Source organism: Haliotis rufescens, unplaced genomic scaffold (genome assembly GCF_023055435.1).
Source record: "Haliotis rufescens isolate VD_foot unplaced genomic scaffold, xgHalRufe1.0.p SCAF_1, whole genome shotgun sequence".
Lineage (NCBI taxonomy): Eukaryota > Metazoa > Mollusca > Gastropoda > Lepetellida > Haliotidae > Haliotis > Haliotis rufescens.
In genome coordinates, this window is record NW_025963779.1 from 39,046,819 (window position 1) to 39,068,439 (window position 21,621).

Consider the following 21,621-nt stretch of genomic DNA (forward strand, 5'->3'; position numbering starts at 1 on the left):
ATCGGACAAGGTGTTGTTCATAGTTTAAAGGATTACTTGTGGCGTAGAAACACATTGAACAAGTAAAATTATCCATTCTTTCCATAACATAAGAATTAGGACAGGCAAAAACAAGTTTTTCTGTGATAGACCTACAAGACCATGCACCCCACCAGAGAAGAATAAATTCCACAAGTAGCAACACCGCTGCTTTCTTAATCAACGTCAAATGCATTGTATTTACAAAAAATGTATGTAAATCTTCATTCTACATATTCCTACATTGTACTGATTCAATGTATTGCCTTACATGTTGACCAAATATGTGTTTTAACTGCCAAAATAGAAAATGGAAAAAATCACCTGGAAGATCCTCACTGTGGTGTAAGATGGCGTCTCCGTCAAGGGTAAAAAAGGACGCGTCGAAAGGGCAAGGTCACAGGCGGGATAACTCTTAATCTACACATTAGTCGTTTAGAAACTAAACAGGTGATGAGCCTTTAAATCATACATGACGAATGTGTCCAAAACTATTTATTCACATTAGTTTTTGGTAAAATAGAGACAGTACCACTTGTTTCTTTAATATAATAACTTCTGGGATACTTTGTAAATACATGTATAAACGATATGTGTTTAGAAACTAAACCACTATGTTCATTTACATATATAAACTAAACTATGATGCTTAGAAAGTAAACATGCATGTTTAATCAAACTAAATACACTTCGTTTAGAATGAGGGCGTTAAGAATTCAAACTAGTTTTATAACAGCTACACAATAGAAAATGCAGTTGTAGAAGTCCACTGTATGTTAAGATATGTGTTGGGTTATTTTTATGGTCACTGAGCGTGTTTTTTATACTGGGATCTATCTGTTACTTAAATCACCCAAGAAAGAGTAAAATCGTAAAGATTTCAGTGAAGAGGTTATATTCCCGACAACTATATCCATAGTATTTTCTCTATATTAATATTTTGTTAATTTGAAATAAGTTCTTTAAGACTTCCTTTTAATATTTGCTTTATATGTGTATTGAACAGTAAATGTTTAAGATCTAAACGGTACTGAGTAAGGCGACTAAATGGAAATTGTGTAGATATTAAACGTAACGATTTGTTTCTAAACAAAATCCGTTTAGTTACCTAAACGATCTAAACACCTATTTTTTATAGTGCAGTTCACGTTCATGATAAAGCTCGCGGCTGTCGCTCTTTCACCTGGCGCAGGTTCTGACTTTCTTTGAGAAGATGATCAAGAAGGCCCAGTGAGAGGCAAAGATTGTACCAGTATTTACTTGTATTCTATTATACATAATGTACATTGACAGTACAAAATACCTGTCAAATGATTGAAAAATGTAATGTTGCTGTAAGATAATAGTTCATTCTTCCAGCAATGTCTAATCACGACACGCTGTATGTTCACGTTCTTCGTTTTACGACACGGTTTTATTTCTTCACATTCATGTCTTACATTCTTCATTTTTTGCCTTTTCCTTTTTTCAAAACCAACAAATCCTTTAAAGTGCAGCGTGTATTTCCGTTTTTCAGACCAATGGTAAATTGAGAGATGTCTATGTTCACATGGTTTCTGCTTACCTCTCCTGCATATCCCCAACTTGCGATTTTAAGTCCATGTATTGAACTGAAATTGACGTGAATTGTTTTAAACATCGGAAGTTCCACATCTGCATGAAGACAAAGTCTATCTGAGGATGGAGGGCGGTCGGGTAGCCTAGTGGTTAAAGCGTTCGCTCGTCACGCCGAAGACCCGGGTTCGATTCCCCACATGGGTACAGTGTCTGAAGCCCATTTCTGGTGTCCCCCGCCGTGATATTGCTGGAATACTGCTAAAAGCGGCGTAAAACCATTCTCACTCACTCACTATCTCAGGATGGTTCATAAAGGGCCTACATCCACTTGCCAATAATGGGTTAGATATATCGATGGAACAACACATTCTTTGTAATGGAAATACATAAAGACACATTATATTAATTTCCGTGGATTTGCCTACCTCCTCAGCAGTAGTAGTGTGGAATGAAATAACCAGCAATCCTCAAGAGTAACAAAATCTGAGTTTTTAACTAGAAAGAAATCTCTGATCTCAAAACAATGTGCTGTGAACTTAGGTTTTGGGTTCAGGAATGTCGTGGAACATTCTGTGACCTTATTGCTATTGTTTAACGCCGCACTCGGCAATATTCAAACTATATGACGGCGGTCTGTAAATAATCGCGTCTGAACCAGACAATCCAGTGATTGACATCATTAACATCGATCAAGGCAATTGAGATACGATGACATGCATCAACCAAGTCAGCGAGCTATAACCACCCGCTGAAAACCTATGATAATAAGATTCCAACACCTGATCATGTTTCTATTTAAAGTCGGCACCATACCCGTGCCCGCGAGTGGCACCAAAGTTGTCAACGCCTAAGACCAGCATTACTTCGGGCTTTTCTTCCACATAACACTGGTACGCCGTATTATAACTGTAATATTGTTCATTATGAGGAGGGGCGGTCGGGTTATTGCCTTATTAGTTATCCTCTAGACTCAGTTTCGACGCGAATATGACTGCAAGATTGTTGATGATGGTTGGGTAAAGCAACAATTTCTTGCTTAACATCAACGAAAAAAATACTAGTTGTGAAATATGTTACTGATGAAACGTTTTTATGGACACAGCAGTTACTTATAAGGCTTTATCTTCTCGATAGGATCATAAGGTTTACTATACAACCAAATATATTTTAGACGTTGTACGGAACTGATATAATCTAAACAAATATGTATTTGCAAATGAAATGGTATTGGCTAACATCAATGTAAGCCATTGACATAGTCAATGACATAGTCTATATTTTGTTTACAGGATGTACTCTATCTTGTGCAATGACGGGTACTCAATAGAGGACTGCACCTGGGAGCCTGAACATCATCTGCCAAGTCATTTGATTCAGTCTTTCCACCAACCAGATGCCTGTCCACAGCTGATATATGCATTTTTCGAGATGTAGAGAGAGGATTCCAGGCACGTCTGAAAACCCGTGAAGTCAGGTTTTCCGTACCGTGTCCTTTGGACGTGTTTAGGTATGTGTACCATTCTGATGGCGAGTTGCATCTCCAGCAAGCTGATTTTACCAAACATTTTCTATCCGACCATTGGTGGTATCATGTCAACGTCCATGGAGAGGGAACTGTGTGGACTTCCCTGTGAGGGCCTGGCCGCGTGTGAGGATGACTTCCACCTGGGTGGTCCCGTGATGGTCGTGTGCTGCTCGTGAAGACCCCCGTCGAGACAGTACAGTTTGCTGTGCTCACTCGAGCTTGTGATGCAGCCTTCATTTACAACTCATGGCTTTTTGTATACTGAGTCAAATTAAAAACTTCACATTTTTAAAAGTAATCCCATATATGATATACAACACACAACGCCTCCGCATGGACCTTATGATGCTTGTAACACATGATTGGGAAGACGACGCCATTGTTGCTGCAAAATGGTGCCAAGATCTTGCAAATTCTGTGGTCGGTTCTGGAGAGTGCGCAGACTTCTGCCAAGAGCATCCCAGACGTGTTCGATGGGATTGAGGTCGGGAGACCTTGAGGGCCAGTCCATGACGTTGACTCCCGCATTCTGAAGGAAATTCCTTTGTCAAAATTGCTGTGTGGGGTCTGGCATTGTCGTGTTGGAAGATCAAACCGGGTCCGTGTGCTGCCATAAAAGGCAGAAGTTCTGGTGCCAGTACTTGGTCGCGGTAAGCAGCAGGTGTTGAGGTTGCCACGGATGACATGAATCGGGATTCATCACTGAAGAAGACCTTATTCCAATTCCTCTGAGTCCACCGTAAGTGTCGCTGTGCCCACAATTGACGTTGACGTAATTGTGTAATTGAGTCAGAATCGGCCCGCAGTATGGCCGTCGTGCTTGAAGGTGAGCAGTTCTCAGACGGTTTCGAACAGTTTGCGCACTCAGTCTACCCCTAAACAGTTCATTTCTGGTTGATGTAGCCGTCAAAAATCGGTTACGGAGGTGACGTAAGACAATCTGACGATCCTCTGCATGTGACGTCACATGTGGTCGACCTGGCCGAGGGCGATCAGCGGTGGTACCCGTTTGCTGTAGACGCGTCTGTAAATGATAAACAGTCCGTCGACTACAACCCATCGTCCTTGCGACTTCAGCTACGGACGTTCCCGTCTGCAACATGCCGATGGCACGTTCCCGTTGCACATTTTAAAGGCGTGGCATGACAAATGGCCGTAAAGACTTTTGTTTTCTTGTGTTCTTCTTTTTTGGTTAATGACTGCTTACAAGTATGGCTGAAAACACGTGCGGTATTATGGCCACGTGACCAGTTGCACGTGAAAGACCACTTTTGCTGTGTGCTGTGCACATGATTTTGATCGATTCACCTGCACAAAAACGGGTGTTATTTGAAGACAATACGTGGCCATTACTGTTTAAATACACAATATGGGCCCACAATGATAACTGGTCAAAATGTTAAAATTTTAGGATTGTGAAGTTTTTAATGTGGTTCAGTATATATAGTGTATATAGTTTTTCCACAGTGAATATAACCTTAAATTGTTTGTTCAAAATGTCTGACAACATTACGTATGCACAGAACTTTAAATTCAAGGACTCTTTATAATTTTCAACTGACGTCAGTCCGTTTCTGAATAAGAAACATTTAGAACGGGCTGACAAAATTGCTATATCTTTGTTTGTTACTCATAAATTTCTGAAACAGCTCCACACTGCAAAATGTCGCTATGGTAACCTATCATACATAGCCATTGTAAATACTCAACTTAAGCACATGTAGTTATGTCAGACAGACAGGATGGAAACACATTGGACGTGTTTGTGGCTCAGTGTCCTCCAAATTGAAAAGTAAATATAAATCTGGCAGAAAAGGGCAATTTTTTAACTTATCCTGCATTACTCCGTATTGCATTTACTGCTGTCTTTGACAGAGAGACGAACTGTGTGAGATCCAGCTGCTGAAGAAAGTTGTTTCCATCTGTCCAGGAAGCAGCGCCCCCTCCCACACAGTCGGCACGTGACCCGGGAGACATGACGTCATGTCAAAACACATAACTGCTTTGTCAACCACATGGATCGGACGTGAACTGTATCCCTCAGTGGAATTATTAAAGCTTTCTTGGTCCGGACTTTCTTTCGTTTACTACGTCAAAAGTCTGCTGTATTACCTTTGCCTTCATTATATTGTTAATTGGTAACGTTTCTCGCTCGGGTTGTGACTCTCGTCACGGTTTTTCCGAGCGTATTGTTGTTTCCCGCCATTTTGGTTTACCGCCATTTTTTCCCGCCCTGTTGCGATTCACTACGTGTCCACGTACTTTCGTGTTTTGTGTCTTGAATTCGCTCTATGGTTGGAGTTTTACATTAAGTTTAATGATTGTTTTTGGCGTGTTTGAAGCGTAATTGTTTGCTCTTATTAACTTTGTAACAAGAATAAGTTATGTTGAGTTACATTATGTTTCACGTTGTGTGTTTACACATCGTTATGCTTTTGCTTCAATTCCAGTATGTCTCGCTGCTCTCGCTGCCGCGGGAATAAATCTGGACGGGACCCCCACCCCTGCTGCCTGGACTGTACAACCCCGTGTACCCTCACAGAGCGTTGCAGTTATTGTAGTCCCCTGTCGCCAGTCTCCTTCACCGCCTACCTAAGAGTGTCTCGGAAACGATTCACCCAGCGTGTGCGTCGACTCTCCAACATGCCATCCAACGTAGAGTCTGCCTCCCATGGCACGACATCCGACCGTACACGGTCTCCTACAACACCCTTACCGTCGCCTGCTTCGACATCATCGTCTGCAGCATCGCCCGTTACGTCGACAACTCCGGCGTCTCTTGGTCCGGCGCCTCCGATGTATCCGGCGCCTCTTGGTCCGGCGCCTCCGATGTATCCGGCGCCTCTTGCTCCGGCGCCTCCGATGTATCCGGCGCCTCTTGGTCCGGCGCCTCCGATGTATCCGGCGCCTCCGATGTATCCGGCGCCTCCGATGTATCCGGCGCCTCTTGGTCCGGCGCCTCTGATGTCTTCGATGTATACTGCGCCTTTGACTTGTGCTGCGCCTCCTACTTATGGACATGCCCTTCCGTCATCGTTCATGGATCCATCTTGGATGCAAGCTTGGATGCAGTCATTGTTTGCGCAAGCTCAACCCACCTCAGCGGCGCCGACGGTGCCTCCTGCGACGCCGGCGACGCTGACGGTCCCGACTACTGTTACTTCGATTCCTGCGGCCCCCTCCACATCGGGTGCTTCTCGGTCTCGAACATTGTACACCTCGTCGCCTCCGACTGTTTCTCGGCACTCGTCCAAGTCTGCTCGTTCCCGTCGTCGCTCTCGTAGTCGCTCACCCGTACATAGACGACGACGTCGTTCCTCCTCCTCGGAAGGATCATTTCGCCCCAATTATGACCCTCCATCTCCCGAGATTGATACACACTTGGGCCTTTCACAGGTTGCTGATTGGTTGGCGGACCGTCTGGCCTCCGTCGCTCCCTCCCCGGGCTCCGATGTGGATAAAAAGTTGACGATCTGGTCTAATCCGACTTCTCTACCACCCGACCCAATGCTGACTGACCTGGTTACGGCGTTGGACGAGGACTTCGCTAAGTTGTCCCTCACGCCGTCGTTCAAGTCTCCTCGTTTCCGGCGGGAAGATTTCCCCGTCCACTCCTTCGACGTGGCCGACGGTGCACATATCCTTGACGAGGACTTACATCGAATGACCGGGTCTTCCCGGTCCGTCACCATACGTATGCCGGACTCCCGACTCGCTTTCGTGGAAACAGAACTGCGGCGTACTTTGAAGCCACTATCTACACTTGCCTCATCTGCCAGAGCCATTGACCAGGATCTCGCTGAATCCAATCCTAACAGGATCGACCACTTACGCACGGTTATGACTTTCCAACTTCGCCAGATCGATCACATGCGCAATCACCTGTGAGAGCTGCGCTTGCGGAGATCACCACTACTCGACGGTTGGGTTACTTGACTTCCACGGACTGGGATTCCGAATTCAAGCGTTCCTTACTACGACAACCTTGGTCGGGTCCTACCCTTTTTAATGGTGCTATCTCTGCTACCCACACCCGAGTCTCCAGCTTCGCCAGGGATGAAACTGCTCTCAGAGCCTTGGAGCATGTCACACACCAATCAGCGGCCAAGTCCCCCAAAGGCAACTATAAACCACGCCGTTCCTCCCTCAAGGTCGTCTCCAAACATACCTCGCCCTTTCGTGGGACAGGGCGTGGTCGTGGTAGATCCCGTGGCACCTACCAGCCCCGAAGGGATCGTCGCCCCGGCAAGGGTGCCGATTCCACCTCAAAGCGTTGACCGGCGGGACCTCAACGACTGGGACCTCCCACCCCCAGCCGTTCCGGTCACCGACACACCTGATGGTGGGAGACTAGGCCGGTTTTGTAGAAACTGGTCCATACTGGAGGACCCGTTCGTCACCAACGTCCTCCGTCAGGGGTACCGGCTCCCATTGGCTGCGCTGCCTCCTCTGACGTCTACTCCGTCAACAGCCGCTTATTCATCCCACCAGCTTCGGCCCCTTCACGACAGCATCGTTTCCCTACTGCAGAAGGAGGCCATAGAGATCGTACACGACCCGGCTCGACACCCAGGATTTTACTCTCCGGTGTTTCTGGTGCCCAAGAAGGGGACCACCAGCTGGCGCATGATACACAATCTCTCCACTTTCAACCGGCACTACCTGGAACGTCCTCCCTACTTCCGAATGACGACGTTGCGACTGCTCAGGACGAGAATCTCAGCTGGCGATTCCCTGATCAGCCTCGACATCCAGGACGCCTATCTTCATGTACCCATCCACCCCAACGACCGGCGCTTCCTCAGGTTCTTTTTCAATGGTACCCATTACCAGTGGGCGGTCCTACCATTTGGAATTTCAACGGCCCCGTGGCTTTTCACACGGATCACCCGCCCGGTCGCCGCCTACCTACACCTGAGGAACATCAACTTCGATCCATACATCGACGATTGTCTCCTCAACAATCGGGACTCGGCGTTGCTACTGCGTCACAGGGCTCTTCAATCAGTTGGGTTGGATCGTCAATCAGACGAAGTCGGAGCTGACCCCATCGTTCCGTCTGCAGTTTATCGGGGGCCTGTTTCTCACGGATCAGGACCTCCTTCAAGTCCCCAGAGACAGGTGGTTGAAAATCCTCGCTCATCTCTTCCCTGCCCTTCAACAGGCTCGAACTCTCCGCCAATGGCAGGTTCTATTGGGTCTCCTCACGTCGGCTCAAGACCTGACTGCCAGAGGTCGCCTCCAACTCCGTCCAATTCAACGGTTTCTCGCACCCTTTATCCGGCAGCAGGATCCGGAGTCCCTCATCGTCCTCCCGGTCCACCTCCACCCCTTCCTCCGATGGTGGACGGTGGAATCGAACGTCTGCGGCGGCGTCTCCTTGACCGCGCTACAGCCCTCCCTCCACCTGTTCGTCGACGCATCCAAACAGGGTTGGGGGGCTCATCTGGGGACTCAAACAGTTGCAGGGCTGTGGTCCGGAGATCGACTCCACTGGCACAGCAACAACCTCGAACTCGAAGCTCTCATACTGGCCGTCTCCCACTGGCAGAGCATTCTCTGTCACGCCCAGTTGACCATCTCCACGGACAACATCACCGTGGTGTGGTGTCTGAGGAATCAGGGTACTCTCCACTCTCAGTCCCTGCTCAACCAGACCTTCAGATTCTTCGACCTGGTGGACCGCTTAGACCTGCAATTCCTTGTTCAGTACATTCCAGGTTGCAAGAATGTTCTGGCAGACGCTCTGTCCAGGCCGGACAAGGTGGCTCCCACCGAATGGCGACTCCACCCAGAGATCTTCACAGTCCTTTGTCAAACGATCGCCACTCCAAACATCGATCTGTTCGCCACGTCTCAGAACTGCAAGCTGCCGACTTACATCTCGCCGGTCCCGGATCCGGCCGCTGTAGCAGTCGACGCATTCAGTGTTCCCTGGGAGGGATTAAGCGCGTACGCTTTTCCGCCTCCGGTTCTCCTTCCCAGGGTTCTTCAAAAGATCCAGGCCACTCGACACTTGACACTGATTTTGGTCGCGCCTTGGTGGCCGGCCAGAAGTTGGTTTGTCGACCTCCGAAACGTCGCCAGAACGTCTAGAACTGCCAGCGTGGTCCAACCTGCTGCTCCACCCACACAGTCGGTTGCCCCACCCAAGTCCCGCTCGGTTTCATCTGCACGCCTGGCACATCTGCAAAAAGCCCTAGGAGCCAAGGGCTATTCGACTAGAGCAGCCAAGGCTATTGCTTTCGCCCATCGTCCATCTACACGGGGACTATATGATGATAAATGGTCCTCGTTCCAGGCGTTCTGCTCTGACAAGCATCAGGATCCGATGACGGCATCACCGCAGTTCCTGGCTGAGTTTCTTCTGTACTTGCGCAGCACGCGTCGATTAAAATGCTCTACCATCTCCACGTACCTGGTCGCCATTAACTCCGTCCTTGCCATCCCGGACGACCGGAGAATGACGAAAATTCCCGAACTCCAGGCTATGCTGCGCTCGTTTCGTCTCGACGACCAGAAAGCCAAGTTCAGACCGCCTGCGTGGGATCTGAATGTGGTCTTAAAGGCTCTTCGGGAGGCTCCCTTCGAACCACTCCACACGTCTTCCTTTTACGACTTAACGAAGTAGACGGTGTTTCTACTGGCCTTGGCTACGGCCGCCCGGGTTAGTGAGCTCCACGCCCTCGACGTCTCTCGGGTCCGGTTCGAACGCGGGACTCATGGAGCAGTTCATCTTGGGCTGTGCTGGGACTTCATCGCAAAGAATCAACTCCCCGGACAGCCTGATAGATCCTTCACCATCCCTCCCCTTTCGTCGATTGTGGGTGCCGACGACGTGGAGGAGCTTTTATTATGCCCAGTTAGGGCCCTGAAGGTTTTCCTGCGACGATCTAAAGCCTGCCGTAAGTCTAGGAAACGCCTTTTCCTACCGGTCTCCCCTTCGTCGCTGTCGGAGGTCAGCCGGAATACTATCCCCCTATGGCTCCGGGCGGTCATCCTCCAAGCTTATAAAGTCGCCGGATTGGACCCCCCCAAGGCTAACAACCCCCACGAGATTCGGGCGGTCGCGTCTACCATGGCTCTGCACAGTAACTGTTCCCTCAAATCGATCATGGAAGGCTGTTTTTGGCGATCCGACACCGTTTTCGCCAACCACTACCGCCGTGATGTAGCCTTGGAAGATGTCGCTGGCGTTCATAGCTTTGGTCCCCTGGTGGTAGCTCAACAGGTCACCAACCCCCGACGCCACTGATTCTCCGTTACCCTGAGCGGGGCCCGTCGAACTCTCTGGTGTTTATCACCCCAGATTAGAGGGCTCTACTGCGTTCCGCATTCGCTCTTAGGTCAGTGCTAGTTTTGGCATTCCCGCCTCATACTATTTCTGTCACCTATTTCGGGTTCCCTCTTTTGCATCGTCTCTCGTTTCCTTTGACAGGAATGGTCGCTGGTGTTCCGGTCATCTCTTGTCCATGCGGTGCGATTTCATCGGACCTTTGTCGGTTTTTTTTCTTCTGGCTCACATCTGAAGGTATGCCCACCGGCCGTGCCGTCTGATAAAGATGCAATACGGAGTAATGCAGGATAAGTTAAAAAATTTAGTAAAATCTAAATATTTTTTACATTTGTATACTTATCCTGCATTACGAAGTCTAAGTGCCCCCTGCGCTCCGCTTCCTCCCCACGAAGTTTCCGATGTTATGTTAAAGCAGTTATGTGTTTTGACATGACGTCATGTCTCCCGGGTCACGTGCCGACTGTGTGGGAGGGGGCGCTGCTTCCTGGACAGATGGAAACAACTTTCTTCAGCAGCTGGATCTCACACAGTTCGTCTCTCTGTCAAAGACAGCAGTAAATGCAATACGGAGTAATGCAGGATAAGTATACAAATGTAAAAAATATTTAGATTTTACTAAACTTTTTATGGGTGAAAAACACTGTTTTTCTGTATTTTCAAGTGAGCTACTGTGTGTTCAAGGGGGTGGTAACGCTACAGTTACTGAGTTTTTAAGCGAAAGAGTAGAGCAGGAATCAAACTGCCAAGAAGTTTGGCACACGCTCTCTGGTCAAGGGCCTTCACCTCTACACCAAGCTAAATTTGATAAAACTCTGTCGTTTCTTCAGGAATTCGGTTTAACGCCTACAACAACCACCAGCGGTTCAAAAAACAGTTTAGTCAGTTTACCGGTGTCAACTCGAAAACAATATTCCAACTTGCCAGAATCTGAAAAACTAAAGCTGCGCTCCCTTGTCAATGTTTTGGATCGTTTGGGCGTAAGCGATCCATCATATCACGAAATTTCACAAATTCACAGAGAATTACCTAGAACTCACACAGTGGTAGGGGCACGTAATGAGATGTCGTCTTCTATAGTCATTCAACGTGTGCCAGGTAATGTGCCGGAACAATGCTTAGCTCTAAAGATGAGCTCAGGAAGAAGGTAGCGCAGCATATCAAAGATAATCCTGACGTAGATAAGGTGTGTGTTAATATTGGCGGTGAAGGCACCAAAGTTAGTAGGATTTCTAATTTTGTCATCTTTACATTCCACATTGTCGAGCCTGGCAAGACACTATCATCTTTTAATTTAAATACCCTTTTCATTGTACAATGTAAAGAAGATTACCATACTTTAAAATCCTGTCTTTATCCTATGTGTAATGACATCAATGATATTGTAACTGTGGGTCATATCCAAGTGGGTTGCAGAGAGATAGGCATTGACATTCTTTTTTCGTCAGACATGAAAATGATTTCAACAATGTTAGGCCTTGGTGGCGCTACTGGCAATTATGCTTGTCCCTGGTGCAATGTGCATAAGAATGATAGACATGACGTGTCTAAGACCTGGGATTACTATGACACAGGGGAAGTCAGGCGTGCAGTAGAGGACATTACACAATGTGCAGACAAATGTTCCCATGGTGCTCTCCATGCCCCGCTTATAAAACCGGAGGTTCAAAACTACATTGGAGATGAGTTGCATCTACTACTTATAACAGATGTGCTAGAAAGGAATTTGATAATGGAGGCATGCGACACGGATAGGTGTCTAATTGAAAAGAAAGAGAAGGCGAGACATGTTGACGAGATAGTACAGTGTATCAGGTCCTGTGGTGTTTCATTTTCTGTTTGGGAAGAGAGAGAGCAAAAAACTAAATTGGGCAAGTCTCTCGGGTCAGGAAAAGAAAAAGCTTTGAATTATCTACCTTCAAAGCTTAGAGGCAAATCTTAGAGCATCATCATCAACCTTTGGCAAAACATTTCAGAAATCTATTCCAAAATTTGTACTCCAGGTACCTCAGCAATGGAGGTTTTTGAACTGTCGAAAAGCTGGGTTCAGTTATTCGTTTCAATTGGCTGTAAAATGAATTTGTACCAAAAGATGCGAATAACGCCATATATTCACTGTTTGGTTTACCATGTCCCTGGTTTTGTTGACCGCTATGGTTCAGTTCGTGACTTCAGTTGTCAGGCCCTTGAAAAAACTAATGATGAAATAAAAAAAAATACATCAGCAAAAATCAAATAAATGGGATGCAACTGTTGAGGCACTGAAAGTCAGGAAACGAATGGAGAACCATAGCGATCTCAATCGAGTTAAACGCCAATACACCAAAAGGAAGCTTGTGTGATGGGAAGATACTATAAAGGGTTCAGTTATTCGTTTCAATTGGCTGTAAAATGAATTTGTACCAAAAGATGCGAATAACGCCATATATTCACTGTTTGGTTTACCATGTCCCTGGTTTTGTTGACCGCTATGGTTCAGTTCGTGACTTCAGTTGTCAGGCCCTTGAAAAAACTAATGATGAAATAAAAAAAAATACATCAGCAAAAATCAAATAAATGGGATGCAACTGTTGAGGCACTGAAAGTCAGGAAACGAATGGAGAACCATAGCGATCTCAATCGAGTTAAACGCCAATACACCAAAAGGAAGCTTGTGTGATGGGAAGATACTATAAAGGAAGTGAGACAGGGTAAAAAGTCAAAAATCATCAAAGAAATTACATCTCATCCAACCCAAGATGTCAATTTGAGTGAACTTTCAGTTTCGGGGCTCCGTGACTTTTTGCAAACTCATGATGTGACAACGAAGTCCAATTCAAGGCCTAAACTTATGGAGATGGCCAGCAAACTGAAGTGATGTTTGCAGATCTGTTTATGTGTTTAGGACATGTGACATCCTTTTGTTAAAGATTAGCATAATGCATTATATTATTCATGTCTTCATGTAAATAAATAGTTTTCCTCAATTCAAAATATTGTTTATTTAGTTTGTTAGCTGATGTTTCGACTCGGTGCTTGTATAATTATTTTATGCATAAGTATATCGTCTATTGTGGCAGTTTTTAAAAACAGGTAATATCGCAAAATACACTTCAAATGATTACATTCCGATTACATCAATATAAAACGGGGATAATACAGTATTACATACCAAATTATACATTCATGAACTTAATACAAAACAATTTTCTTTTAGTTTTTCAAACAAACAGAAATGTAAAATATTTACACGAAATGTATCTACACGTGGGTTCGAGCGTAGGATGCATGTACAGCACGAGATTCGTGCTATAAATAAACACTAATAAACCTCAATTAGTACTGCAGGAGTTATCTCTGATGACATCAAGATACTATTTTAGAACGCATTATTGGGTTTATATCGTTGTGGAATAGTTAAGTCCCATGTATTCTTGGGTATGGCCTGGTGGTTAAAGCGTTCGCTCGTCACGCCGAAGACCCGGGTTCGATTCCCGACATGTGTTGAATGTGTGAAGCCCATTTCTGGTGTCCCCCGCCATGATGTTGCTGGAATATTGCTAAAAGCGGCGTAAAGCCATACTTACCCACTCATTATGAGTAATCTCACGACTATTTTCGCAACTGGAGTTCGTTCGATGCCGTTAAATGACATTTTCCAAGTTGAAACATTACCGTCCATAACTAGCGGACGCCAGAAATGCACGTGATAAACAATTGGAGAGGTCATAGTATAAAATGACCTTCAACCGCCAGTTGGTTTCTAAACTCGCGAGGATTCCTGGCATGAGAAGTATGTGTTACTGAAGTAAGTTCGTGCTATTGCTTTCTGTGAGATCGTCTCGAAAAGAAAATATATCGTCATGATACTGAGTGAGTATGGTTCCACGCCGCTTCTATAGCAATATCACGGCGTGGATCACGAGAACTGGGCTTCACACACTGTTCCTTTGTTAGGAAATTTTACACTGTATTGAACATGCCTATGCACCAGTGGGCGTTCATCCACTGATACCTACGACTGTGTTAGATACTGGATTCGAGGTGTGTTTTTTTTTACCAATCTCTGCCCCCGACCAACGACCGAAACTGGACTTTATTAACAAAGGGCAAATCTTTCCATTCACCAAATACCTTCTACCTTCATGCTGTATGTTAGATTAAGAAGCTTAATATGTATACAGGTCTTTGTATTGAGCTCTCAATGTCTGAAGCCCATTTCCGGTGTCCCCCGCCGTGATATTGCAGGAATATTACTAAAAGCTCTTGGCGGTGGTGCAGTGGTGGTGTATATGAGTTAAATGTCCGCTCTCACCAAAACACTAAATGTCGGCTTATCTGAATTTGATGATACCTGGAAGCGAACCGCCGTTAGCGTGAGGAGCTGAAGAGCTATCCAACCAACCCATTTGTTATTTTGGACAAATGTTAATAATTGAAACAGTACGTGACTTCAAGCATGGATGAGAATATATTCTATTTATTACGTTTAAACAAAGTGATTTAGTAACTTCGAACACAGGTCGATCAAATAAACTCGAAACACCAACCTTATACCAAGTAACGGACACATTTGAAAACGTTGCCAGTGAACGACCGTACATGTTCCGAGGAAAGAGACGGGTCGCCTTTATGTGGTGCTATCGCAGATGTTGACCATGATACTTTGTGGGAAGGTGTATTTCATTACAATTATTGACAGTTTCTGTAACACATCCAACAAATGAAGGCTTCCAAAGTTCCTGCCCATTATTATACCCCCGTCCATTATTTATACCCCAAAGGGCGGGGGTATATAGTTATACCAAGGAATTCCCTCCGATGACTTTTTTTGTGTGACCTAAAACTTGAAAACTACTGCATGTACATAGATGCTTTGCAAACTTGGTGAACACTTCTTATTCCAGTCGGAGAGGTGCAGGGGCGAAGTTTGATTTCAATATTTAGATTTTCTGAAGAAAAGAATAGAGCTCTTTTTTCTCTTTTCTTTTTACTTAAGAGAATATTTTTACTGAAACATTTGTGTGACCAATAACTTGAAATCTATTACATGGATTATTTTCATAGGAGAAAGGAAGGAAAACAGTTTCCATACTAACAGACGAGGTGCAATGTAAATGTGGATTTCTGACAAAAAGATTATTTTTTTTCATCTTTTAAACAATATCTTTTTTACTTCGACATTTGTGAGACCTATAACTTAATAACTACTTCATGGATTCTTTTCCAATTGGGGTTACTCTTTCTTTGCCAATATAGGAGACGCGCAGGTCAAAATATTGCTTTTTTCATGTTTTGAACTATGTTGGGGTCGAAGTCGGTGGTATTAGTGAGCCCTGCTCACTTATGGTCTTGCTAATAAATTGTTTTGAGGTCTCTAAAAGTTACTAATACTCGCATAACTTGGATCAAGCAGGGTTAAGGTAAAACAGACTCACTCGCTCTTCCATAATGTTGATTGACCACTATTGAGTTTCACTAAAACGTATGGTGAAAAATACCTCAGACATCCTCAAACTTTCAGGATGATGTATATAGCTTAAGAGAAGAACGTAATGTATAAAGTAATCCAAGTATTTATATATACAACATGTATGGACGAACGTTGTGCTTTACGAGGAGATACGGGTTAGAATTGGTCTCCAGCAGCCTGTGCTTGTCGTAAGAGGCGATTAACGGTATCGGGTCGTTAGGCTCGCTGACTTGGTTGATGCATGTCACAGTATCTCGACTGCGTAGATCGATGCTCATAATGTCAGTCACTGGATTGTCAGGTCCAGACTCGATTATTTACAGACCGCCGTCTTATAGCTGGGCTATTGCTAAGTGCGGCGTTAAACAACAAACTATGCGATGAATGAACGCGAATATGGTCGAGAATGTGAAGTAAACGTTTACGAACGAACAGGAAACGCTGAACAGTCAATCTCAATCAGGCAGGGTTATGCAACTACTTCGCCCGTCATTGTTTCCTAACGTTTAGACTTCGACAGCTGATTATACACTTCGATCCTGATTCCCCGCGTAAATCTCCGGAACTATATAGACATATAAGGTAACATGAACACGATTATATTTAAATCACTATCGCATAAAATAACATTTTACAAATTATTTGACAAGTATTCAAGATGGTGTCTCCATAAATCAAGTCTTATACAGTCATGTACAAACCCCACATATGGGTTGCCTGTGTCGGACATGTTTGATGTGGCAGGGACCACATGTAATACATGACATGGTGGAAAAAGCACGTTCGGAGTGAGTCATCGCTGTCAGCCTGTACAACATCGAATCATACCAACTAACATTGACACATGCTTGTATACATACTGCTGTTACAGGTAACATTTTAAACAAATCTGACAGCAATGACAATCGTGAAATGCATTGAATTGACAGTGATTTGTTCAGTCGACAATGTATCAAACATGGAATGATAATGGAATCGTGTGTGTGTTTGTGTGTGTGCGTGTGTGTGTTTAAGAAATCGTACAATTAAACACTGCAGGAAGAATAGTCCATGATGGCTGTGTGTATATATACATATATTAACGTACATTTTATCTAGGCTCCTTGCAATTATGGAACAATTAAAAGAGGATATTTAAAGTCGTTTATTTCTAAATATTCTTATCCTAATTTATACAAACGGTGGGAGTGAATACGTGTGCTTCTCATTTATTACATCAGAAACTTATGCCGTTTTACTTGTGACCCCTGATGGGTCTCTTCGCGATTGGTTTCTACACTGCACGTGATTGGTTGGTAAAAATAGAAGTGATTCATGAATAGAGTGAGACTTAACGTGTAATATAAGTTTCGCATTAGTTTCGTCACACATTCTAAAAATATGTGGGTATTTGTCATATCTAGATACTGTTATATCTATATGCAGGACAATGTATACTAAAATATATACAGCAAGATAGGTTGATGTGACGAAACCGATACGAAACTAAATTTACAATTGACTCTGCACGTAATGTTGTTGTTTTGATCTAGCTGTCAGTCTCATTTTGCCAAGGGAACAACCTTGTTACAACTCGGCTGAGTAAGGTAGATCATTTTCCTCTTTCACTTGTCACTGTCATCTTTCATTGGTCTAACAATCTGGTAACGGGTGTTTATGCATTGTCGGGACAATATGAGGACTGTGTCTGCCAAAGTCAATGTCACTTTGTTTCCAATGTTTTGTGTGTACAGTCCATAATGCACTAGCCTATCTGCCGTCGCAGTTAGTTGCAGCTGTGTAACCTTGGCAGAAAAAAAGTGCTGGTATCATTGTCATCATAGCCATTGCCAAGCTCAGTTCATATGACTGTGACGTAGGAATCCGAAATTCACTTACAGATTCGAATAAAAAAACTCATTCACCTGTGTGTTCGTGTATACATAGGCTAGCTGTGAACTCGTTATGATGAATAATACAGAAATCCGCGTTTGATTAGACGTGCTGATTAATGATAGAAGGCTGCCTACCCAAGCTGTTGCACATGCAACTTCATTTGAAAGAAAAGAGTTATTTCTCGAATTGCCCTATCCTTATCTGATTTTGATAACTTTATAATATTTTTGAAAAGATTTTGATCTGTATACAGAAACGTACGTGGGGTACATATCTGTAGTACCTGTGGTAACACTGTTCTGTCGTTACTGTCAATCAAGACAGCACATCAACATCACTTATTGATTGGTGAAATAGTTTCTTTAAACTTATCAAATAATTGAAAATTATTCTCTGGCAAGAAGTTGTCAACCATCTCTCATGTCCAAACCACTGTGTTTGCTTTTATTGGCAGCTGACAAAGTGCTAAAACACCTTTCTTATTCATTATAATCAATGAATTAAGTGAATGTGATCACTGGTGATCCCTGAGAATATAAGACATGTAATTTGTGTAACTAAAGCAGTGTGCATGACCAGCTGACACTATTCTTGGAGATAACTGATACAGTTAGTCAATGAAAAGTATATTTCTGCTGTTGGATTTCTCATCTCAGTATATATGGGTTGCTGAAGGCCTATTCTATCCCGGATCTTCATGAGTCTATTATGTGCTTAGTTTGAGCAGGTACGAAACTTTATAGTTTGTTTGACACATGTTATTTTTCTCTCTCAACATGCTCAATAATGTTAAGGGGACACATATGGCCCAGTTGTCTAAGGTGTTGCAATTCGGTCTGCTGAGTTGCATCCCTTGGGCATGCAAGAAACATATGATTGTGGGTTCAAATCCCTGTTTGACCCAATTATGTTTCTAAATTTGTCAGCATCATATCCGTGCTCATTGGTTTCACAAAAGTAGTAAGTGTCTGACAACAGGATCACCTTGGGCTTCCCTCCCACATTAAGCTGACACGATGTGATGATGTAACTGGAATACAGTTCACAGCGGTGTTTAACCAAACTCACTCAATGATGGGGAGGGAGTCGGTTAGCCTAGTGGTTAAAGAGTTCGCTCATCACGCCGAAGACCGGGTTCGATTCCCAACATGGGTACAATGTGTGAAGCCCATTTCTGGTGTCCCCTGCCATGATATTGCTGGAATAATGCTAGAATCGGCGTAAAACCCAAATCACAATGATGAGGATTGTTGGATACAATGAAGCTGCTTGTTACTGTGCTAATGACCATGATGGCAAATGAATACAAACCATATGAAGTATGCTGGTATCATACTAGGCTTGGCTGGGAACATGTTCCTCGCGGCCTCGGGGGAACAGTCTGTGCATGACTTATCCCGGGGCAACAGGTTAATGAGACAAGTCTATTCCTTGTGGCCATGTTGTGCTCATTCAGGTGTTTGCTGAATGGTCTTGAGCTGTACATCATCTGTACATCTTAATCTTTTCCATTTTCTTAATCTCATTAAATTATGAGTGATGATGAAGTTTGCAACTGAATATTCCTGCATTGGTATTTCTAAAACATTGGTCTCAGAATTTTAGTTCTATTTGAGATATTGCCATCATTACGGTAGCAAAATAAAAATATGAAATTGGCCCCTCTCAGTATAATTTCTGTATGTATCATTTGACCTTCAATTTCTCCCATAAATCTAGTAATATGTATGTGACCCACCAGAAGATAAGGGACCTAATGGGTAAAGAATCACATTTTGACTTTCCATTTTATTTTAAAACTACAGTATTTAGGGACCACAAAAATACAATTGATAGGCTTCAATTCATATTTATTACAGAGTGAGTGAGTGAGTATGGTTTTACGTTGGTTTTAGCAATATTCCAGCAATATCATGGCGAGGGACACCAGAAATGAGCTTCACACATTTTACCTATGTCGGGAATCGAACCTGGGTCTTTGGCGTGACGAGCAAAGGATTTAACCACTAGGCTACCCGACCACCCCTTTATTACAGAGACACATGGCATCACACATTTGGACCCATTTTCTGCAAAGTCTCATTTTCAGACTAATGACTGTTTATGTAATAATTGCAGTTTTAGATATATATTCTGATTATTTGAAAGTAGACATGTATGCTGAAATGCTTTGTAATAATGTTTTTATTGCATTATGAACTGATGAGAGAAATACCATATATTTTTACAGTCCTCATACATGGCAATTTACAGAAGTAAATTGACGTCAAGCGCTTTCTTAATGAGCTCACACCACAATTGTATCCTAGCATCCATAAGGTCCCTTGTCTGCTGGCGAGTCTCCTATGTAGGTAGCAAGCACAGGGCTATGAAGTAAAAATGTTATGTAGAAGTATAACCTCCCAACAATACTTTTCATAACATGAATAATGTTCATTAAATTGCTCCCTTAATTCATATGCAACCCAGGTATATCATGCATATTGTAGCATATTTTGTTTTCCCATTATTGAGCCATTTTTTCTTGGAATTCAGTATGTAGAGTTGCAGGTTTTTGCATGGTCTCACCAGTCTGTCACATCATTAGCAGGTAATTTGAACGTGACTGCTATTGGAAATGTAGTACTATTCGACTACTCAGGCAGTTATGAACATGTATAAATGACGTAAAACATGAAAAATGTGTAATTTAACATGCCATGAATATATGTCTGCTGTGTTAAAACCTCTGCTGTTATCATGGTTACACTGCTATGATCTAAACCATTAAAATAGGGCTCTAATAGTGAGTGTAAGAGTTGGTACTGTGCAGCTTGACGATGAGTATTGAATACTCACTAGAAACCTGAAGAGCTATGGAAACCTACTTTCTAGATCTAGTTATGTAACCAGGAATTGTTTGGTTCTGTTTGTGTAATGACACCCTGAATATAGGCAAGTTTGTCATAATTAGAATAAATAATACTTTGCATTTCTCAGATGTTTTTGGTGCTTGCCTCTATTCGGATTGATTAATGTTTCATCCAGTGCATCACATATAGCAGCTACATATATATTTCCAGATTGTAATACAATCATTCATCATTGTTGGGTGGTGTTTTCCGCATGTACCAGCATGACTAGTGTGCCTGTATACTTCCTGAATCAACATGGTGCACTGTAGTCAGTGCTAGATCATTAGATGTCACACCCACAACATGAGGTCAGCATGGACTCAGGTGACCCGATGATTGGACACAGCATGTGTATTATATTTTATACGTTGTAGCAGGATCACTTGGGACGCATAAAACCCCATATACCCCGAGTGATCCTGCTAAAACTAATTTATCTTACCGACATGTTCTAATGTGACATTGTGAAAGAATTAACACAAATTCTAAATTCAAAGAAAACAGCTGTCAGATTGAGCTGAACATGCTGAAGTTAACTTGTGCTGTGTCACATGATTTCCATTTAATTGGAAAAAGCATGTGTCTTTTTGCTTTGAAGTGGGATGTAAGGGATTTATTCTGCCTCTCAGAACTCCATGTGCAGCCTTACTTGCTCGTGGCAGGGTATAAGAGATTTATTTCCCCGCTCAGAAATTTATTACCCTCCAAGGCGCGTTACATAGTATTTTGTCAAGATCACGTGGACAATCATATCTCATCATTCTGACATGGAGGTGTTGTAAATAATGTTGTCCACAGAACACTCGTTTCTCGTCACAATATGGCTGAAATATTGCTGATGTGACGTACAATTTTAACACACTCACTCACCATATGTTTACTTGTAACTGTTTCAACTTCCAGCTGTGTCAATGAATGTCAGCCCATAGTCAGTGTGGACATATCCAGGAGAGAGATGCAGCCTGCTGTCACACTTATCTGCCCTTGTAACAATTACCGAGCACTT

General features: G+C 43.6%; 1 protein-coding gene across 2 annotated transcripts in view; it reads left to right on the top strand.

Annotated features, from left to right (window-relative positions):
- The first annotated feature begins 17,276 nt into the window (after positions 1-17,276).
- Positions 17,277-21,621, top strand: part of LOC124135747 — a 30,596-nt gene continuing 26,251 nt past the window's right edge. Inside the window, exon 1 of one of the 2 annotated variants that reach the window (XM_046501270.2) lies at positions 17,277-17,432. The gene's annotated coding sequence lies outside the window, so the exon portion shown is untranslated. The remainder of the gene's footprint in view (positions 17,433-21,621) is intronic. The other variant, XM_046501271.2, reaches the window with a different exon arrangement.